Source organism: Mustelus asterias, chromosome 15 (assembly GCF_964213995.1).
Source record: "Mustelus asterias chromosome 15, sMusAst1.hap1.1, whole genome shotgun sequence".
NCBI classification, from domain to species: domain Eukaryota; kingdom Metazoa; phylum Chordata; class Chondrichthyes; order Carcharhiniformes; family Triakidae; genus Mustelus; species Mustelus asterias.
Genome location: NC_135815.1, coordinates 92,735,040 through 92,755,649, shown reverse-complemented (window position 1 = coordinate 92,755,649; position 20,610 = coordinate 92,735,040). Strand labels below are relative to the sequence as shown.

At 46.5% G+C, this 20,610-nt stretch overlaps 2 protein-coding genes across 4 annotated transcripts in view; one reads left to right on the top strand and one right to left on the bottom strand.

The window, feature by feature from the left end:
• Positions 1 to 18,880, bottom strand: part of LOC144504649 (uncharacterized) — an 86,681-nt gene extending 67,801 nt beyond the window's left edge. The window contains exon 1 of one of the 2 annotated variants that reach the window (XM_078230334.1): positions 18,546 to 18,880. The gene's annotated coding sequence lies outside the window, so the exon portion shown is untranslated. Of the gene's footprint in view, positions 1 to 6,138; positions 6,390 to 18,545 lie in introns of those variants that run through there. The other variant, XM_078230336.1, reaches the window with a different exon arrangement.
• gpcpd1 (glycerophosphocholine phosphodiesterase 1) overlaps positions 18,572 to 20,610 on the top strand; it is a 56,755-nt gene continuing 54,716 nt past the window's right edge. The window contains exon 1 of one of the 2 annotated variants that reach the window (XM_078230333.1): positions 18,572 to 18,673. The gene's annotated coding sequence lies outside the window, so the exon portion shown is untranslated. Of the gene's footprint in view, positions 18,800 to 20,610 lie in introns of both variants that reach the window. The other variant, XM_078230332.1, reaches the window with a different exon arrangement.

Below are 20,610 nucleotides of genomic sequence, written 5' to 3'. Positions count from 1 at the left end.
CATTTAAAGGAAAGAGAAGTATAGCGGTAGAGAAGTTTAAAAGAAATTCCAGAGTTAATGGGCAGGATTTTACGGCCTTGCTCATCTCGAAACTGTAAAATCCCGCCCGAGGTCAACAAACCTTCCCATTGTCTGCCTCTCACCCGCTCTGATTCCTGCGGTGGGCGGGACTGTAAAATTCTGGCCTATGGGGCACAAATGGCGGAGCAAATTGAATTGAGAGTGTGCAAAGGCATGAATTGGAGGGATGCATTTTTTTAGCAGGTCGTATGGCTGGAGGAGGTTCCAGATATAGGGAGAGGTGAGATCATGGAAGGAATTGAAAAAAAGGATAGGGATTTTAAAATTAAGACAACTGAAACTGCTCAACTGAAAATCAATGTGGGTCAATAAACACAAGGTGAATGGAACTTGATGCAAATTAGCATACAGGCAGAGTTTTGGATGAGCTTAGGTTTATGGAGGATGGGAGTTTGACCAGGATATTGGAATAGGCAAGTCTAGAGATAACAAAGGCAAGCATGAGCGTTTCAGCACCAGATGGGTTTAGGCAGGGGTAGAGTTAGGCAACATTATGTAGGTGAAAGGATGCAATCTTAGTCCTCTGACAATGATGCATAGACTTCACTAGCCCTACCTATGAGGTTATTCTGTGAGATATTTTGTGACCATTTCATTTGTCTTGGTATTTTCTCAAATGAGTTTAAAAATGCCTCCATATCCTTTTCTTCAAATTTTGGAAGTGCCTATACAAATTTAAACATCCCCCACTAAGTTCATGTCTAGAACTACTTCTTTCCTCAATCTACTCTAGTGTCTCTGCTTTAATTTTCAACATTTTAAATTGAAAGTCTCTCCCTTTTCCCTTTACTCTTTCTGCCATTGTCCAAGTCTATCTGAAAAGTTCTCTCTTTGTCTCTTTCCTGTCTTTACCTTTCTTTTTGCTTCTCCTTCTCCTGCATATCATTTCTACTTCTTTTTCTTTTTCCTGCAATTCTAATTGTTTCATTTGTAATTGAATTTTAGTTAATTCAATTTCCTCACTTTTGGGAGAACTTGGTCTATCTGACGACTCTTGTACATTTAAATGCTTTGCTATTCTTTCAATTACCTCAGCTTTCTTAGTCCCTGTAGGTAACCCTAATTACAACATGTTCGCCAATTTCATCAATTTAGCTTTAGGTACACTTTTCAAACTTTCCAAGTTTATATTGTCTACACCCAAACAAGTTTTATCTATTGCAACAGCTATGTTACAGTCACTTTACTCACACGCTTCCTCAAATTGGTTCATCACTTTCTTTACCATGTTAGATTTAAAAGTCATAAATTTCCCTACACCCAAAGAATTATACTTTTCAAACTCCTGCCAAAGAGCCCCCAAGTTTGTTAAGAACCCCGCTGATGTTAAATGCGAGGGCAACCCAAAACCCAGAAGGGTAACCTGGAACACCGGTTCTTAGTGGTGTATATTTTCAATTTCGTATAATGTGAGAAAAGATATGCTGCAAACCAGGGAGAAGCAGTCCAGTTGTTTTGTGATCAATTAATAAGGGATATTAATTTAAAGAAAACATACAAGAAGGACTATAATTCACTACAACAGTGCACTTAACTACTCTGATAGCTAAACACACACAGCATCTCATAAAGTTACCCCTTGTTCCCAACTACCTACGTTTCATGAATACTGAGAAACGCCCCTTTTTCCCAAACAACATCCAATATTATATAACTCTAAAGGCAGATATTTACCACCCGCAGGTTATTTATCCACATTTGGGAAAGCTGTCTTGCTGCTTTTTAAAAATTAATCATTATAATTTACAAGTAGGGGCAATCACAGACCACTTCATGATGCCATTTCTGTAAAAGACAGAGGTTTGACTATCTATATCAGAGATTCACTGATCTCAGCCAGTCAAAGGTCTCCTCAGAGGAGGGAATTGTCCCAGGCCCTCTAATACGAGGATTGTAGCTAGCAGTGAAGAGCTGCATTTACAGAGGAATTTGAGCTGATTAAAAGTAAAGGCATAGCATCACAGAGATTATGATCTAATTTGTAAGAAATCTGCCAATTTGAATGTAATTAGTGGACTTGAAGCGTGGTTCAAAGCCCTCCCCCATTCACCTGCCTCTCCAATGAGATCTGCACCGAGCGGGCTTTGGTGCTGGTCATGAGCATTGTGGATGTGGAGCAGTGGACACCGAGGGGGGGGTCAAGGAGGTAGATACAATGCCCATGTGCCCCTCTGCCACTGCCAGGCTGCAGAGGAAGGGCCATCAAGGATCCTGAGAGTTAGCTGGGCTCAGGCTAGGGGCAAGGCGTTGACCTTTGCACTCTGCCTTCAGGATGGGGGTCATGTGGCTAGATTGCCCTTTTTAATTCTGTAAACTTGAGCATCACTCATGAGGTGGTGATTTCAGGCATCTCTCTGATCAACGTCTTCATTCTGCTCTGTTGACTGTGAAAACTTTGCAGTGGAGGTCACTTAAACCTCCATGCCCCTTGGACACCTAACAGGCTTCCAAATCACAACAGCACTGTACTGTATATGTGGAGTACAGTATTTCAACTTGTAGATTGTTTTTTCCCAGGTGAGAAATTCTGAAAGAACATAATTCTGATTTTAACATGGATTCTTATTGGGACTTATGTTTTGTTTAAAGCTATTTCACTAAAAGTTAGTTCACAGAACATAACTAGGACCTTGAGTCAGAAATTATTGTAAATGCAAGTTCATGCTTGCTTTTTGACTGGAGTCTTGTAGGTATTGGGAAGGTTTTGAGGGATCTGGAGGTGAGCTACTCATTGCAGAGCAGCCAGCTTTTACTTGAAATCCATAGCCAGACTATTGAGGTGACTGGTGTATTCTAACCTCTAGCCAATAATGCCCTCTATGTTATGAGAATGCGCATTATAAAAGTACAACTTCTAATTCTTTTTTGGCTGAGCTTTTAAAAAAAAGCAATGAACTGTAATTATATTAAGTGGTGGAATGCTAAGCCACACAGAATATACAACTTGCTGGAATCATGCTGTAACAGAGCACATGCTTTAAGTTGGTAATTAGGAGCAGTCGTCCCTAACTGGGGAAAGATTAGGAAATCATTGCAAGAGTATAAAAACCAATTCACATCAAGTTTTGAGGAGATCAAGAGAAATGTGTGCCCCCATCTCCTATCAGCTTTCACACTACCTTGCAACGTTTCAAAAGTTCCTGAAATGAGACATCAGAATGCAATTACCTGTTCCACAAAACAATGACAACAGCTGAACAGTTTCAGCAAGCCAGAGAGATTGCATGGAAAGACCACCTCTCTCTCTCTCTCTCTCTGGATTTATAATGGGAACTCCCAGGGAAGTCTGTTCCATGCAACTACACCCAGGAAGAAAACTGAATACAAACAACCACAACTTGTTCATCTTCCTCACAAACTTCAGAAAACCACCTGGCTAATTCTTTATAATCTCAGAGTATACATTGTGACACTCCTGCAAAGCACATCCTCGCTAAATTCATGAAAAAGCTCTGTTATGATCAGACTCGCGTGGTATAATAGTGGAGTCATTCTTATCCCTCCTCACTTGGCCATAACACCCATAACATTGACGATGCGGCACTTGTCGAAGAGCCATTGAAGTTTAGGATTGGTTAGGACATTGCTTATCAGAGATTATCATTGTTTGGCACTTACACGATACAAATATACCTGCTACTCATTTTCTCATATTCCACATTATTCGCGCATGTAATTTTCAAGACTACATTTTTCCTTTACTACTCTGTCCCACAGATGATATGAATAAATCTTTCATTTTTCAGGATTGTTACTAGTGATGTTTAAACTTGCAACAATTGCTTTAAATCTGTCAACAATGTATTTTTTCTGTCAACACCGGGGGAACTGAGTGAAAGTTATGGTGAAATTGCGAACCCGATTTAAGCACCTAACACAAAGTATATTGACAATGAAAATGAAGTTGGAGCTACTGGCACCCCGAGGTTAGCATCTTTTCCAACATTTCTTGTGAGCCAGCAGGAGAACTATTCCCTTGGCCCTTTAGAAAAGCCTTTGGTTTCCTACCTGCTAATGGTACACACACACACTGCACCCCCATCTCATTTACTGACGTACCCATCATGCCAGCCCCAATGTCCTCACTTTTCCTCCAGCTGCAATTGATGACCCTTCCCCAACGTGATTGATGGGGTCCATTCCCAAGGGTTCACAATTGTTGTCTCCTGCTGCTGGTTTTCCATCCTCACCGCTGGCCAGGCTATTAATTTGTTTACTTTTCCTCCGGGTGCTCCGGTTTCCTCCCACAGTCCAAAGATGTGCGGGTTAGGTTGATTGGCCAGGTTAAAAAAAATTGCCCCTTAGAGTCCTGGGATATGTAGGTTAGAGGGATTAGCGGGTAAAATGTGTGGGGGTGGGGCCTGGGTGGGATTGTGGTCGGTGCAGACTCGATGGGCCGAATGGCCTCCTTCTGCACTGTAGGGTTTCTATGTTTCTATGTTTCTAATAAGGCCCTGCAAAATTAACATAATAAGAAGTCTCACAACACCAGGTTAAAGTCCAACAGGTTTAAATCTCCACATCAAATTAACATAACCCAGTCTTGTCGGGCTATTTGCTATTTTTGGCCTCTCCCACACACCACAGCCAACCTTTCTGCAAATATAAGGGCTGTTTACTCTTTCCCTCCAAACAAATTGACAATGAAAATGAAGTTGGGCGGCACGGTAGCACAGTGGTTAGCACTGCTGCTTCACAGCTCCAGGGTCCTGGGTTCGATTCCCGGCTCGGGTCACTGTCTGTGTGGAGTTTGCACATTGTCTGCGTGGGTTTCCTCCGGGTGCTCCGGTTTCCTCTCACAGTCCAAAGATGTGCGGGTTAGGTTGATTGGCCAGGTTAAAAAAATTGCCCCTTAGAGTCCTGGGATGCGTAGGTTAGAGGGATTAGTGGGTAAATATGTGGGTGGGATTGTGGTTGGTGCAGACTCGATGGGCCGAATGGCCTCCTTCTGCACTGTAGGGTTTCTATGATTTCTATGAAATTTTGCCTGACCTACTGAGTGTTTTCCACTATTTTATTTTTTGTTCATACTTCCAAGATCCTCTGTATTTTGCTTTCATTTCAAAAGAGGCGAGTCAAAGAAAAATCCATCAAAGTATAATTCTAATTCACTAATTCTTACTTTAGAAACTCTTAATGCGTTAGAATTGTGGTGGGGGGGGGGGGGGATCTTACCAAAAATTGGCAGACTGTTGTTTCTGGTGAGAAAACCAGTGTGTTTCTGAGAGAAACACGCCAGTTTTCTCTCCAAATCCGATGAAATTCTGCCTAACAAAATCAATGGGACGAGTTTCATGCTGTCATGTAGGGGAGCAGGGCCTCAACACACTGGCAAAACCCAACTGCACTGAGATCGGGGCGCCATCTTTAAAAGGTGCCCCGATCATTACAGGAATAAACCTCATCCCCAGCCCACTACGGAGGTCTCAGGGGTTCGCCTCTCCACCCCCGATCAAAGTGGGTACTTCCCTCCCCCATCCCCTGATCATCGGCCCCTTCCCCCCACTTCTCCAATCATTGGCCCTTCCCCCCACTTCCCCCAATCATTGGCCCCCTTCCCTCCAATCATCAGCCCTTCCCCTGATCATTGGCCCCTTACCCCCAATCATCAGCCCCTTACCCCCACTTCCTCTCAATCATGAGCCGCTTCCCCCGATCTTGGGCCCCTTCCTCCTCTTCCCCCACTAATCATCAGCCCCTTTCCCTCAATCATTGGATCATTGGCTTTTCGCCCCTTACCCCCTGATCATCGGCCTTTCTCCAGAATAGGAACCAGCATGGCCCCTGTACCCCCCTCCTCCCACCCCACAGCCATCACCAACATCCTCTGTCCACTCCCGGCCCACAACAAAATCTGAATAAATCCCCCCCACCCACCCCATGAGGTTCCCATTGAGATCCACCCCTTGACACAGGTTGGCCGTACCAGGTTGGTACTGCCAGGCTGGCATGGGCATGGTGCCAAATGGCAATGCCAACCTGTGCCAAGGGGCAGTGCCAGAGTGCATTGCCAGGCCATTGCCTGGCCATGTCCCTCTCCCCAGGGGCTGTACTCACCTTTGAGCCTTCTGGAAGACCCCGCCCTACAGATTCATGTCGAGGTGAACCTGTTGTACATGGTGCCAGCTTGCCATCACTCTGAAGCCCGTTGAATATCCGGTAAGGGAGGAAATCCCAGAGCGATTGCTTGCTTTCTGCAGTTCTGTGGTGTGTTTCATGCCACTCTACCAGTGAGGGGCCGTGAAGATTGGAACTCGGAAACTCACCAGCATGAATGGTGCTTACCGGATTTTGAGACAGAGATGGAGAATGCGGGTTCAAAATCACCCCCATTAATTAATAACAAGTTGTTATCAAAAACTCTGCATTGGCTTGTAAAGGAAATATTTATTTTTTTCTGTGAAAAGGTGAATTAAGCAGAAAGACCATGAAGTTCTGAGAAAAACGCATACTAAATTCCTGTTCCAGTCTTTCCTGTGCAATATTGCTTTTGTTGGTGTGGCCATTTGGCAAGGATTTTCTTTTTCACGTTATCAGAAAGTTATCTGATTAGAATTTGTGCACTGTCAATAAATGAAAATATCAGAGTGAAGGGTCAACAGAAAGTTCAAAAACCTCTTCCCAGAAACAAAACTAGGAGTGTCACCACTACTCTGATAATGTGCAGCAACCAAATTTCTCCTAATATGAAGATAAGCACCTAAAGTAATCACACCAGAATTCCGCAACTACCCTGGTGGTTCCAAACAAACACCAAGTTATATATATATATATATATATATATATGTCACATGCCTTGTGTACCCTTGGGAAAGGTAGAGATTTGACACTTTCAAGGATATCGTGAAAGCCATCAATGTTATTTTCTCCATAAAGAGGGGATAAAAATAGCCACAAATTCAAAACCAGAACTACTAATTTATGGTTGAGTTTACCCTCTAACTCTAGTACTGAGAAAACATACTTGTCTAAAATTACAGCTGCTTTTAGATTGCAGTTCAGAATCAGCTAAATATAGGACTGTGCACTGTAGCATGGTATGATGCCTTACACCCCAGTATTGTGATGCTATCATAAACCTTCTGAGCAAACAAGTCACAGGCAATTAGCATTGTGCATGTTCCCAGAAATAGTCTTGCCGAAAGATAAATACTGACCAGGATATCAGAGATTCACCCTTTGTAGATTTTGAGTTTGTGCAATAGGGTGACAGTGAATTAGCATATTCATTTACATCTCCTGATTTTCATTGCCTTCAGCAATAAGATCTGATCTTCTTGCAATAGAATTATTCAAAGTACAATATATATATATATATATATGGAACATTTTGATTATGGGGAACATTATTCTAATCTGTTTTGGATCATCGGTGAGGTCATATTTGGGTGGTTCCTCTTAGAAAGTTAAACACTCAAAACATAGTTCATGAGTCAAAAACAGCTGCAAGCTCAAACACACAAGGCAACATTTAAGAGAGAGAGAGAGACAAGGTAATCCTTCAGGCAATTCTGATGAATGCTATTCAAAATGTTAACCTTTTTGTCTCTCCAGATGCTGTCTGAACATTCTATGTTTCCACTACTTTGTTTTGCTTAAATAACTATACGGATGTATTCCTTTGAAACAGGTTTCAAAAGGAGATCAGCGACTGTATTAGTACCCCCTCTTAAAAGATTGCTCTGCAGGGTCTGGGAATCTCATATTCCGAAAATATTTTCAATGCTAATGGAATCTATTAGTAGGACAGAAGAATCACCATGCAACATGTTTTTTTAGGTAGCCCTAAATGTTATAGTTTTCAGATTAGAAAAGCAAACTGAAATTTATTGCTCTCTCTTTCAAACTATCCAATCTCTTGAAACAGGACGCAATAGCCACATCACCATTGCTGATGAGAGTCTGATAACTGATACCACCACACTGAATTCCAAAGGTCAGCAAAACATTCATAGCTTTGCACAAGAAGTGATGTGGTTACATAACAATGTGATATAGTGCTTTTCAACACCACCCATGTCAAAAGCTGCAACAATTACTAAATGTTTTGTGAAAGGCTTGAAGGCTAACTTATTCATCTGAATTGATCAATTGATCAAGATTTTGGTAATTTGCCCTAATAGCCTCTTATGTGGTTCAATGGTATATTGGCCTTGGAGGGAGTGCAGAGAAGGTTCACCAGGTTGATACCAGAGATGAGGGGTGTTGATTATGAGGAGAGACTGAGCAGATTGGGTTTGTATTCGTTGGAATTTAGAAGGCTGAGGGGGGATCTTATAGAGACCTATAAGATAATGAAGGGGTTGGATAGGGTAGAGATGGAGAGATTCTTTCCACTTAGAAAGGAAACTAGAACTAGAGGGCACAGCCTCAAAATAAAGGGGGGTCAGTTTAGGACAGAGTTGAGGAGGAACTTCTTCTCTCAGAGGGGGGTGAATCTCTGGAATTCTCTGCCCACTGAAGTGGTGGAGGCTACCTCGTTGAATATGTTTAAATCACGGATAGATGGATTCTTGATCGGTAAGGGAATTAGGGGTTATAGGGATCAGGCGGGTAAGTGGAACTGATCCACTTCAGATCAGCCGTGATCTTATTGAATGGCGGGGCAGGCTCGAGGGGCTAGATGGCCTACTCCTGCTCCTATTTCTTATGTTCTTAATGTCAGTTTGTTTATGCTCCTGAAGTGCCTTGTCATGTTTTCCCATGTTCTTCTTAATGTGTTCAGTAATCACCGAGCCAGGCAATAGCTTAAAAGTGGTCAAAGCTCCCAGAGCAGCCCTCCGCCGTGAGTCATTGATTGGGTGCACCCCAACTGTAGTCGGGGTTCCCCGCAAGGCCCCACCAATTTGCTGTACAAAGGCCTTGGCCCGTGCAGAAACATTTGAGGAGGGCCCAATGTTGGCTTGACAGGTTAAACTCACTGTATAAATACAAGTTGTTATTGAATTGTTATGCAATTCTGAACGTTGTAACGGCCAATACCAGTATATTTATACTGGTGTCACTCAATCCCCTCTCGTTCCAATGCTTTCTATCTTAAAATTACTGGTCACAGATGGCGTGAAAACACATTTTACCCGGATTTGAACTTCGCCCATTCAACAGGTACAGGATGTGTGTGTGTGTGTGTGGATATATTCAATAGAGCAGTAAAAGTGACTACTGCTGTGACCACAACTTTCTCCAATCAGCAGGATTTTAACCATGCACTTTTCACAGTGTACCAGCTGCCTATGCAATTAGAATCCCAATGATATTTTAACAAAAAAACTGCCAGTCCCAGGCTTATAAGATTGTTGCTCTCGTCATGATAAATTAATATTCTATTGCAGTTTTATTGTAACTCCTCCTTTCATAAATGTTGGACTTCAGTTTTTATCAAAAGAATTGGAAATCTACAACACAAACCCCTAAAACCACGAAATCCAGTGCAAAACAAAGGTGTTCAAGAGGACATAGACCTCAGAAAGTATGCATATAGAATGTAGTGAAGCCATGAATTAATTTCAAAATTTCTTGTGTGGCTTTCCCTGCACTTTTGCTATAAATTTGTAGAGAGAGAAGAAATGTTTATTCTTTATAAAGCACTTTTCATAACCTTAAGATGTCCTGAAATGCTTTATAATAAATAAAATAATTTTGAACTTTAGTAATTAGCAGCACAGTGGTTAGCACTGTTGCCTCACAACACCAGGGACCCGAGTTTGATTGCAGCCTTGGGTGACTGTGCAGAGTTTGCACATTCTCTCCATGTTCTCCGGGTTCTCCGGTTTCCTCCCACAGTCCAAAGATGGGGCCATGCTAAATTGCCCCTTAGTGTTTTTTCAAAACAGGAAATAGGCCCAGCAGCAGCCTGGGAAGGTTTTGGAGGGTTTAAAAGTGCTTATCTTGGAGGTTTCAGCCTCATTGTTCCACAGGAGCAGGCTGAGGGTAAGGGAGTTTGTTTGTGCACTAATTTATTTACTTATTTTTCAGTTAAATTTGTGAAAAAAATCGGAGGTTTTTTTCAAAACAGGAAATAGGCCCAGCAGCAGCCTGGGAAGGTTTTGGCGGGTTTAAAAGTAGGCCGCACCTTTGAGCGGGCAGCGTCGTTAGCGGGCAGCGGAGTGAGCAGGGGACAGAGTGAGAGCTGAAGGGCTTTGGCTCAAAACAGGCTTGCAGGGGACAGAGTGAGAGCTGAAGGGCTTTGGCTCAAAACAGGCTTGCAGGGGACAGAGTGAGAGCTGAAGGGCTTTGGCTCAAAACAGGCTTCGGCGAGAACAGGCAGAGGCGAGAGTAGGTTATTTTTTTTTCTTTTTCAGAAAGTTTATTCCTGTATTTCCCCAGAGGAAAAAAAAATATGCCAGGCAAGAAGTTGGAATGCTCCTCTTGAAGGATGTGGGAGATCAGGGAGACCTCCGGTATCCCTGACGACAGCACCTGCAAAAGATGCATTCAGCTGCAGCTGCTAGCAAAGCGTGTTAGGGAACTGGAGAAGGAGCTTGATGACCTCCATCTAATTCGGGAGAATGAGACGTATATAGACAGTAGCTTTAGGGACATAGTTACACCTAAGCAGCAGAGCACAGGAAATTGGGTTACTGTAAGGAGAGGAAATGGCAGTGTGAAAGGACAGGCAGAGTAGGGTTCCCCTGTGGACATACCCCTCCACAACAGGTATACTAAATTGGACACTGTTGTGGCAGATGCTTTACCTGGGACAAGCTGCGACAGCCGGAACTCTGATACTGAGTCTGGTTCTACAGCGCAAAAGGGTGGGATGAAGAAGAGGAGAGCAGTAGTGATAGGGGACTCGATGGTCAGAGGTACGGACCGGAGGTTCTGTGGTCGGGACAGAGACTCCCGCATGGTTTGTTGCCTCCCAGGTGCCAAGGTCAGCGATGTCTCTGATCGCGTGCACAGAGTTCTAAAGAGGGAAGGTGATCAGCCAGATGTCGTGGTACATGTCGGTATCAATGACGTGGGAAGGAAGAGTGAGGAGGTCCTAAAGAGTGAGTACAAAGAGCTTGGAAGGAAGTTAAAAAGCAGGACCCCGAGGGTAGTAATCTCAGGATTGCTACCTGAGCCACATGCCAGTGAGGGCAGGAGTAGGATGCTTGGGCGGATAAACACGTGGCTGAGGAACTGGTGCAGGGGGCAGGGTTTCCAATTCTTGGATCATTGGGACCTCTTATGGGGCAGGTGGGACCTGTACAAGAGAGACGGGTTACACCTAAACTACAAGGGGACCAATATACTTGCAGGGAGATTTGCTAGTGTTATTGGGGAGCGTTTAAACTAGATTTGCAGGGGGGTGGGAACCAGAGTGCCAGAGCAGATAGTGGAGCAGGGGTAAAAAGACAGGTTAGTTCAAGCAAAATCACAAATGGAAGGGTAGAGTGTGGTGGAAATAATTTTTTGAGGTGTGTCTATTTCAATGCCAGGAGTATTGTGGGGAAGGCAGATGAGCTGAAGGCATGGATAGACACGTGGGAATATGACATTATAGCCATTAGTGAAACTTGGCTACAGGAGGGGCAGGACTGGCAGCTCAATGTTCCAGGGTTCCAATGTTTCAGGCGGGATAGAGGCAGAGGGATAAAAGGTGGGGGGGTGGCATTGTTGGTCAGGGAAAATGTTACAGCGGTACTCAGGCAGGATAGATTAGGGAGCTTGTCTACAGAGGCCCTATGGGTGGAACTGAGAAACAGGAAAGGTATGACCACATTAATGGGCTTGTATTATAGACCACCCAATAGTCAGCGAGAATTGGAGGAGCAAATCAGCGGAGAGATAGCTGACAACTGCAAGAAACACAAAGTTGTGATAGTAGGGGATTTTAATTTTCCACATATAGATTGGGACTCGCATACTGTTAAAGGTTTAGACGGGGTAGAGTTTGTAAAATGTGTTCAGGAGAATTTTCTACATCAGTATATAGAGGTGCCAACGAGAGAGGATGCGATATTGGATCTCCTATTGGGAAATGAGTTAGGGCAGGTGATGGATGCGAGTGTGAGGGAACACTTTGGATCCAGTGATCATAATGCCATTAGTTTCAACCTGATCGTGGATAAGGATAGATCTGGTCCTCGGGTTGAAGTTCTGAACTGGAAAAAGGCCAAATTTGATGAAATGAGAAGGGATCTGGGAAGTGTGGATTGGCACAGGCTGTTCTCTGGTAAGGATGTAAATGGAAAGTGGGAGGCCTTCAAAGGAGAAATTTTGAGAGTGCAGAGTTTGTATGTTCCTGTCAGGATCAAAGGCAAAGTAAATAGGAATAAGGAACCTTGGTTCTCGAGGGAGATTGTAACACTGATTAAGAGGAAGAGAGAGTTGTATGAAATGTACAGGCAGCAAGGAACACATCAGATGCTCGAGGAGTATAAAAAGTGCAAGAAGCTACTTAAGAGGGAAATCAGGAGGGCTAAAAGAAGACATGAGGTTGCTTTGGCAGACAGAGTGAAGGAAAATCCAAAGAGCTTCTATAGGTATGTTAGGAGCAAAAGGATAGTGAGGGATAAAATTGGTCCTCTTGAAGACCAGAGTGGTAGGCTGTGTATGGAACCAAAAGAGATGGGGGAGATACTAAATGGTTTTTTTGCATCCGTATTTACTGAGGAAACGGGCATGGAGTCTACGGAAATAGGGCAAACTGGTAGGGAGGCCATGGAACCTTTACAGATTAAAGGGGAGGAGGTGCTTGCTGTCTTGAGGCAAATCAGAGTGGATAAATCCCCAGGACCGGACAGGGTATTCCCACGGACCTTGAGGGAAGCTAGTGTTGAACTTGCAGGGGCCCTGGCAGACATATTTAAAATGTCAGTATTCACGGGGGAGGTGCCGGATGATTGGAGGGTGGCTCATGTTGTTCCGTTGTTTAAAAAAGGTTCCAAAAGAAATCCGGGAAATTATCGGCCAGTAAGTTTGACGTCGGTGGTGGGCAAGTTATTGGAAGGTGTGATAAGGGATAGGATCTACAAATATTTGGATAGACAGGGGGCTTATTAGGGAGAGTCAACATGGCTTTGTGCATGGTAGATCATGTTTGACCAATCTATTAGAGTTTTTCGAGGAGGTTACCAGGAAAGTTGATGAAGGGAAGGTGGTGGATGTTGTCTACCTGGATTTCAGCAAGGCCTTTGACAAGGTCCCTCATGGGAGGTTAGTTAGGAAGGTTCAGTCGCTAGGTAGACATGGGGAGGTAGTAAATTGGATAAGACACTGGCTCAATGGAAGAAGCCAGAGAGTGGTTGTGGAGGATTGCTTCTCTGAGTGGAGGCCTGTGACTCGTGGTGTGCTGCAGGGATCGGTGTTGGGTCCATTGTTGTTTGTCATCTATATCAATGATCTGGATGATAATGTGGTCAATTGGATCAGCAAATTTGCTGATGATACAAAGATTGGAGGTGTAGTGGACAGTGAGGAAGGTTTTCAAAGCTTGCAGAGGGATTTGGACCAACTAGAAAAATGGGCTGAAAAATGGCAAATGGAATTTAACGCAGACAAGTGTGAGATATTGCACTTTGGAAGGACAAACCAAAGAAGAACGTACAGGGTAAATGGTAGGACTCTGAAGAGTGCAGTTGAACAGAGGGATCTGGGAATACAGGTGCAGAATTCCCTAAAAGTGACGTCACAGGTGGATAGGGTCATAAAGAGTGCTTTTGGTACATTGGCCTTTATAAATCGGAGTATCGAGTATAAAAGTTGGAGTGTTATGGTAAGGTTATATAAGGCATTGGTGAGGCCGAATTTGGAGTATTGTGTACAGTTTTGGTCACCTAGTTACAGGAAGGATGTAAATAAGATTGAAAGAGTGCAGAGAAGGTTCACAAGGATGTTGCTGGGACTTGAGAAGCTGAGTTACAGAGAGAGATTGAATAGGTTGGGACTTTATTCCCTGGAGCGTAGAAGATTGAGGGGAGATTTGATAGAGGTGTATAAGATTTTGATGGGTATAGATAGAGTGAATGCAAGCAGGCTTTTTCCGCTGAGGCTAGGGGAGAAAAAAACCAGAGGGCATGGGTTAAGGGTGAAAGGAGAAAAGTTTAAAGAGAATATTAGGGGGGGCTTCTTCACGCAGAGAGTGGTGGGAGTGTGGAATGAGCTGCCGGATAAAGTGGTAAATGCGGGGTCACTTTTAACATTTAAGAAAAACTTGGACGGGTTCATGGATGAGAGGGGTGTGGAGGGATATGGTCCAAGTGCAGGTCAGTGGGACTAGGCATAAAATGGTTCGGCATGACAAGAAGGGCCAAAAGGCCTGTTTCTGAGCTGTAATTTTCTATGGTTCTATGAGGTAGGCCAATCAGGACTCAGATGAGGAGGAATTTCTTCAGTCAGAGGGTGGGAAATCTTTTGGAATTCTCTGCCTGTGAGGGCAATGGAAGCTCAGTCATTGAGTGTGTTCAAAGCAATGGTCGATAGATTTCTAGACACCAATGACATTAACGTATACAAGGATAGCATTGAAAGATGGCATTAAGGTAGAAGATCAGCAATGATCTAGTTAAATGTCAGAGTAAGCTCGAGGGGCTGAATGCCCTACTCCTGCTCTCATGTTGTTTGTGTCCCTATGTTGACCAGACTATTCTTACCACCACTTTTTTCTCACCGACATGCTGTCCTACAGTAACATTTTCCAATATACAACATCAATTTCCACGTGTGCTACAAGACCTGGCTCTATCTTGCCACTGCACCTCTCTTGACCCATCCATTGTCTCTCACTTCCAAGATTGTTCTGATACTGGATGAGCAGGAATTTCCTCAAACTATATGGTGGCAAGGTCAAAGTCTTTGGTCATCACCTCAAACTCCACTGCCTAACCATCAACTCCATTCTTCTTTCTGATAACTGTCTTTGAAGGAACCAGTCTGTTTGCAACTTGATATCATATCTGACCCCAAACTGAGCTTCCTCCCACATATCCATCCATTTCCTGCTCTGTAACACCTCCCACATAGCTGTCCATTTCCTGCCTCTGTTCCTGCAACCTCATTCGTACTTTAGTTATCTCTTCAATGCAGTCCTGGCTGGCCTCCCATGTTCTACTTGACCTCACACAAAACACTGCAGCCTATATCCTAACTTGCAACATGACCAATTTAATCATCACTGTCCTACATTGGCTCCCAGTTAAGCAACATCTCAATTTTTAAATTCTAATCGGTGTTTTGATATCCCTCCATGGCTTTGCCACCATCTTCATTACCTCTTCCAGCTTCACAACCCTCCAACATCTGCATTTCTCTAATTCCAGTCTCTTGCAAATTCCCAATTTGAAACAGGTAGCCTTAAGCTCTTGAAATCTATTCCCCATTTCTCCTCATTCCTTGACGAAGATCCACCCTGATGTGGTTTAAGTAATATAAGTATCAAATTTTGTTTGATATAACACTCCTGTGAAGTGCCTTAAGAATCTTACTTATGTTAAAGACATTCGCATCCCAGCCTTTTGGCTAAGAACTGTAGACGGAGAAAGAACGACTACAACAATGGTTTTAACAATAATGGTAATATTGGCTTTAACTGGCTATTCTGGCTGAGAGTTAAGCATGCTGGGATTTTTGGTCAACTTATCATGAAAACAAGATGCAGGTCATAAAGTTACTCTCAGTCAGGGTTCTGGTCTGGGAACTGTGGTCTGATGCTTCCTATGTTGACCAAATATGGGAAATTGTTTACTTTCGAGTAGTCTGGATGGTATCGAATTTTTTTGCCATTATGTGAGAGACATGCAGTTTGAACTAAGCATAATGATGTTGTTTACAAGTAATTTAATTGGCTGTTCGAGCGTGTGATCGGTTTCTGGTTACACAATTGGCTGGATGACAGAGAATCTTCTGGAAGCAAGTGAATAATTTGTAGATAAAAGATATGCGCAGTCTTTTGTTTGCCAATGACAACTCTATAGAGATTCACCATCGTGAGAAGTGTGCCCTGAAGGATTCTTCAGAGAGAAGATAGATTGAAAATAGGGGATTTTTTTGGCCAAGGTTTTCCTAAATTCAGTCATATCTATTTTCAGTAAAATAATTAAAGTTAATGTTCAATTAAGAGTTAAAGTTCAGTAAAAGAGTTAGAGAGTTGCAACTGTATAAGTTTGAGTTGGTGCCTAGTGTTAAATGAAGAGAGATTGTTTGATTAATTAAGAGTCTACTCCTGTTCCTATTTGCCTCATTAAACTGGAATGCTTGGAGGGTGTTTGAATTGAAAGCCAAACAACAGATCAAAAGCATCAGATCAAGCCCAAGTTCAGGTGCAATACCTTTTCTTGTCAGCTTGGAGCTGTATGTCTCTCTTGTGGGGATCATGAAAGGGACTCAATTTGAACTTGAATTTGTTTTTGCAGCAAGCAAGGAAATAGAATAAGAGCTTGCTTGCCCTGTCCACTCTGCGCATTGGCTTTGTAACTTTAAGAATGGAGTAAAAATTGTTTTAAAAAGGAAAATGCAAACTGCTGTTATCATAAGGTGAGTACTGAAGCAAAAAGTGCTGAATTGTGCACAATGTCAAGTGCTGCTCACCAAGAATAATTTAGACTGGGGGGTGGAGGGGGGAGGAAGGAAGCTGCAAGACCACAAGAAACTACAAAGGCTTATGAATGTAGTCCAGACCATCAACAAAACAACCTCCCATCCATTGACTCCGTCTAAACTTCCAGCTGCCTTGGAAAAGCAGCCACAATATTCAAGGGTCCCACGCACCCCTGACGTACTCTCTTCCACCTTCTTCCTTTGGGAAAAAGATACAAAAGTCTGAGAACACGTACCAACCGACTCAAGAACAGCTTCTTCCCTGCTGCCATCAGATTTTTGAATGGACCCATTACATATTAAGCTGATTTTTCTCCTCACCCTATCTGTAACTTCAACACTAAATTTAAGTTGATTTATTAGTGTCACAAATATACTTATATTAACACTGCAATGAAGTTACTGTGAAAATCCCTGAGTCGCCACACTCCGGCACCTGTTCGGGTACACTGAAGAAGAATTTAGCATAGCTAGTGCACCTAACCAGCACATCTTTGGACTGTTGGAGGAAACCAGAGAACCCAAAGGAAACCCATGCGGACACGGGGAGAACATGCAGACTCCGCACAGACTGTGACCCAAGTCAGGAAATTAACCTGGGTCCCTGGCACTGTGAGACAGCAATGTTTTGATTTGATTTATTACCGTCACGTGTATTAGTATACAGTGAAAAGCATTGTTTCTCGCACACTATACAGACAAAGCATACCATACATAAAGAAGGAAAGGAGAAAGTGCAGCATATAGTGTTAGTCATAACTAGGGTGTCGAGAAAGATCAACTTAATATGAGGTAGGTCCATTCAAAAGTCTGACGGCAGCAGGGAAGAAGCTGTTCTTGCTGCAGTTGGTGCGTGTCCTCAGACGTTTGTATCTTTTTCCCAACAGAAGAAGGTGGAAGAGAGTATATCCAGGCTGCATGGAGTCCTTGATTAAGTTGGCTGCTTTTCCGAGATAGCGGGAAGTGTAGACAGAGTTAATGAATGGGAGGCTGGTTTGTGTGATAAACTGGGCTTCGTTCATGACCCTTTGTAGTTTTCTGGGGGTCTTGGACAGAGCAGGAACCAAATCAAGCTGTGATACAACCAGAAAGTATGCTTTCTATGGTGCATCTGTAAACGTTGGTGAGAGTCGTAGCGGACACGCCAAATTTCCTTAGCCTCCTGAGAAAGTAGAGGTGTTGGCTTTCTTAACTATAGCATCGGCATGGAGGGACCAGGACAGGTTGTTGGTGATCTGGACATCTAGAAACTTGAAGCTGTCAACCATTTCCACTTTGTTCCTGCTGATGTAGACAGGGGCATGTCCTCCACTACACTTCCTGAAGACGATGACTATCTCCTTCATTTTGTTGACATTGGGGGAGAGATTATTGACGTTGCACCAGTTCACCAGATTCTCTATCTCTTTCCTGTACTCCGTCTCATCGTTGATTGAGATCCGACCTATCACGGTGGTGTCATCGACCAACTTGAAAATCAAGTTGGAGGGGACTGTGGCCACACAGTCGTCGGTGTGTGCTAACTAACCACTGTGCTAACTGTGTCGCCCTACATTCGGCACCCTCTCCTTTCCTTCTGCCCTATGTACTACATGAATGGTATGTTATAGTCTGTACAGTGTGCAAGAAACAATACTTTTCACTGTATCCTAATACATGTGACAATAATAAATCAAATATACATATCTCTTTTACATCATAAATGACTGCCTTCTAAAGACCAGAATTAAAACAGAAGTGAGAAATTCTGAGCAAGAGTGATCGGAAATTGAAAAAACAACACGCAAGCAGAAAACCCTGCAGAGTCTCAGCATTTTGCTCTGAGAAGGAGGCAGCTGATCACAAGCCACCTTGTCCTCGCCAGCTGACTCCCCTCCCCCACTCCCACCCCGCCGCAGAGCGCATGCGTGCCACCTCGGCTAGATTGACAGGGGGGGACTCACCAATTAGGCAGGAGGAGGGGGGCGCCGCCGACCAACGGGGAAGAGCGGTGGGCGGGACTCTGAATGGAGGCTGCGGCTGGGCTCTGGATGTTGTAATCCAAGTTGTCGGTCCGGCGACTGTGAAGGAGGTGGAGTTGTGTTTTTGTCTTCTTACTCCGCTTCCTCGTTGTGTTTTAAAATTTTTATTTAAAAAAAAATAAACCTCTTCCTCCTATCCGTCGACAGAAGAAAGTTGGATTGATGATTTGCTTCAGGTAGGTTGCGGCGATCGGAGTGACTGTGAGTCGGAGGGCGAGATGCGCTCGAGCTGCTGCGATTGTCGCCGCCGGGAAGTGAACCGGTTCCAGGCGGTTGGGTGGGGGGGATGGGTGGTGGTGGTGGGGGGGCTGTGGGGGTGGGGGGGTGGGGGGTAGGGGTGGGAGTGGGAGGGGGGTGTGGGGGAGGGGGAGGGGGGCGGGTAGGTGGGGTGGGTGGGAGGGGTGGTGGGAGGGGGGTGTGGGGGGGTGGGTGGGGTGGTGGGAGGGGGGTGTGGGTGGGGTGGGGTGGTGGGAGGGGGGTGTGGGTGGGTGGGGTGGTGGGAGGGGGGTGGGGGGGTGGTGGGAGGGGGGGGTGGTGGGAGGGGTGTGGGTGGGGTGGGGTGGGTGGGAGGTGGGTGGGGTGGGGTGGTGGGAGGGGGGTGTGGGTGGGGTGGGGTGGTGGGAGGGGGTGTGGGGTGGGGGGAGGGGGGTGGGGGGGTGGAGGGGGGTGGGGGGGGTGGAGGGGGGTGTGGGGTGGTGGGAGGGGGGTGGGGGGGGTGGAGGGGGGGTGGAGGGGGGTGTGGGTGGGGTGGGGTGGTGGGAGGGGGGTGTGGGTGGGGTGGGGTGGTGGGAGGGGGGTGTGGGTGGGGTGGGGTGGGGTGGTGGGAGGGGGGTGTGGGTGGGGTGGGGTGGTGGGAGGGGGGTGTGGGTGGGAGGGGGGTGTGGGTGGGTGGGGTGGGGTGGTGGGTGGGGGGGCGGTGGGTGCGAGGGGGGTGTGGGTGGGGGGGGGTGGTGGTGGGGGGGGGGGGGGTGGTGGGGGGGGGGTGGTGGTGGGGGGGGGGGGTGGGGGGGGGGTGGGTGGGGGGTGGGGGGGTGGGGGGGGGTGGGTGGGTGGGTGTGTGGGTGGGGGGGTGGGGGGGGGTGGGTGTGGGGTGGGGGTGGGTGTGTGGGGGGAGGGGTGGGGGGTGGGTGTGTGGGGGAGGGGTGGGGGGTGGGTGTGTGGGGGAGGGGTGGGGGGTGGGTGTGTGGGGGAGGGGTGGGGGGTGGGTGTGTGGGGGAGGGGGTGGGGGGTGGGTGTGTGGGGGAGGGGTGGGGGGTGGGTGTGTGGGGGAGGGGTGGGGGGTGGGTGTGTGGGGAGGGGGTTGGGGGTGGGTGTGTGGGGAGGTGTGGGGGGGGTGGGGGAGGGGTGGGGGGGGTGGGGGGGGGTGGGGGTGGAGGATGTGGGTGGGGGTTTGGGGGTGGTGGGAGGTGTGGGGGGGGTGGGGGAGGGGTGGGGGGGGGTGTGGGGGTGGAGGAGGTGGGTGGGGGTGGGGGTGGGGGTGGTGGGGGGGGGGGTAGGGGGTGGTGGGGGAGGGAGGGTAGGGGGGTGGGGTGGGTGGGGGTTGGGGGGGGTGGGGGGGGAGTGGGGGGGAGGGTGGTGGGGGTTGGGGGGAGGGTGGTGGGGGTGGGGGGTGGGGGGTGGGGGGTGGTGGGGGGGGGTTGGGGGGGTGGTGGGGGGAGGGTAGGGGGGGTGGTGGGTGGGAGGGTAGGGGGGGTGGTGGGGGGGAGGGTAGGGGGGGGTGGTGGGGGGGGAGGGTAGGGGGGTGGGGAGGGTAGGGGGGGTGGGGAGGGTAGGGGGGTGGGGGGGTGGGAGGGGGGGTGGGGGGAGGGTAGGGGGGGTGGTGGGGGGGGGTGGGTGGGTGGGTGGGGGGTGGGGGGTGGGGGTGGGGGGGTGTGGGTGGGTGGGGGGTGGGGGGGTGGGGGAGGGGTGGGTGTGTGGGGTGGCGGGGGGTGGGGGAGGGGGTGGGTGTGAGGTGGGGGGGTGAGGGGGGGTGGGATGTGAGGGGTGG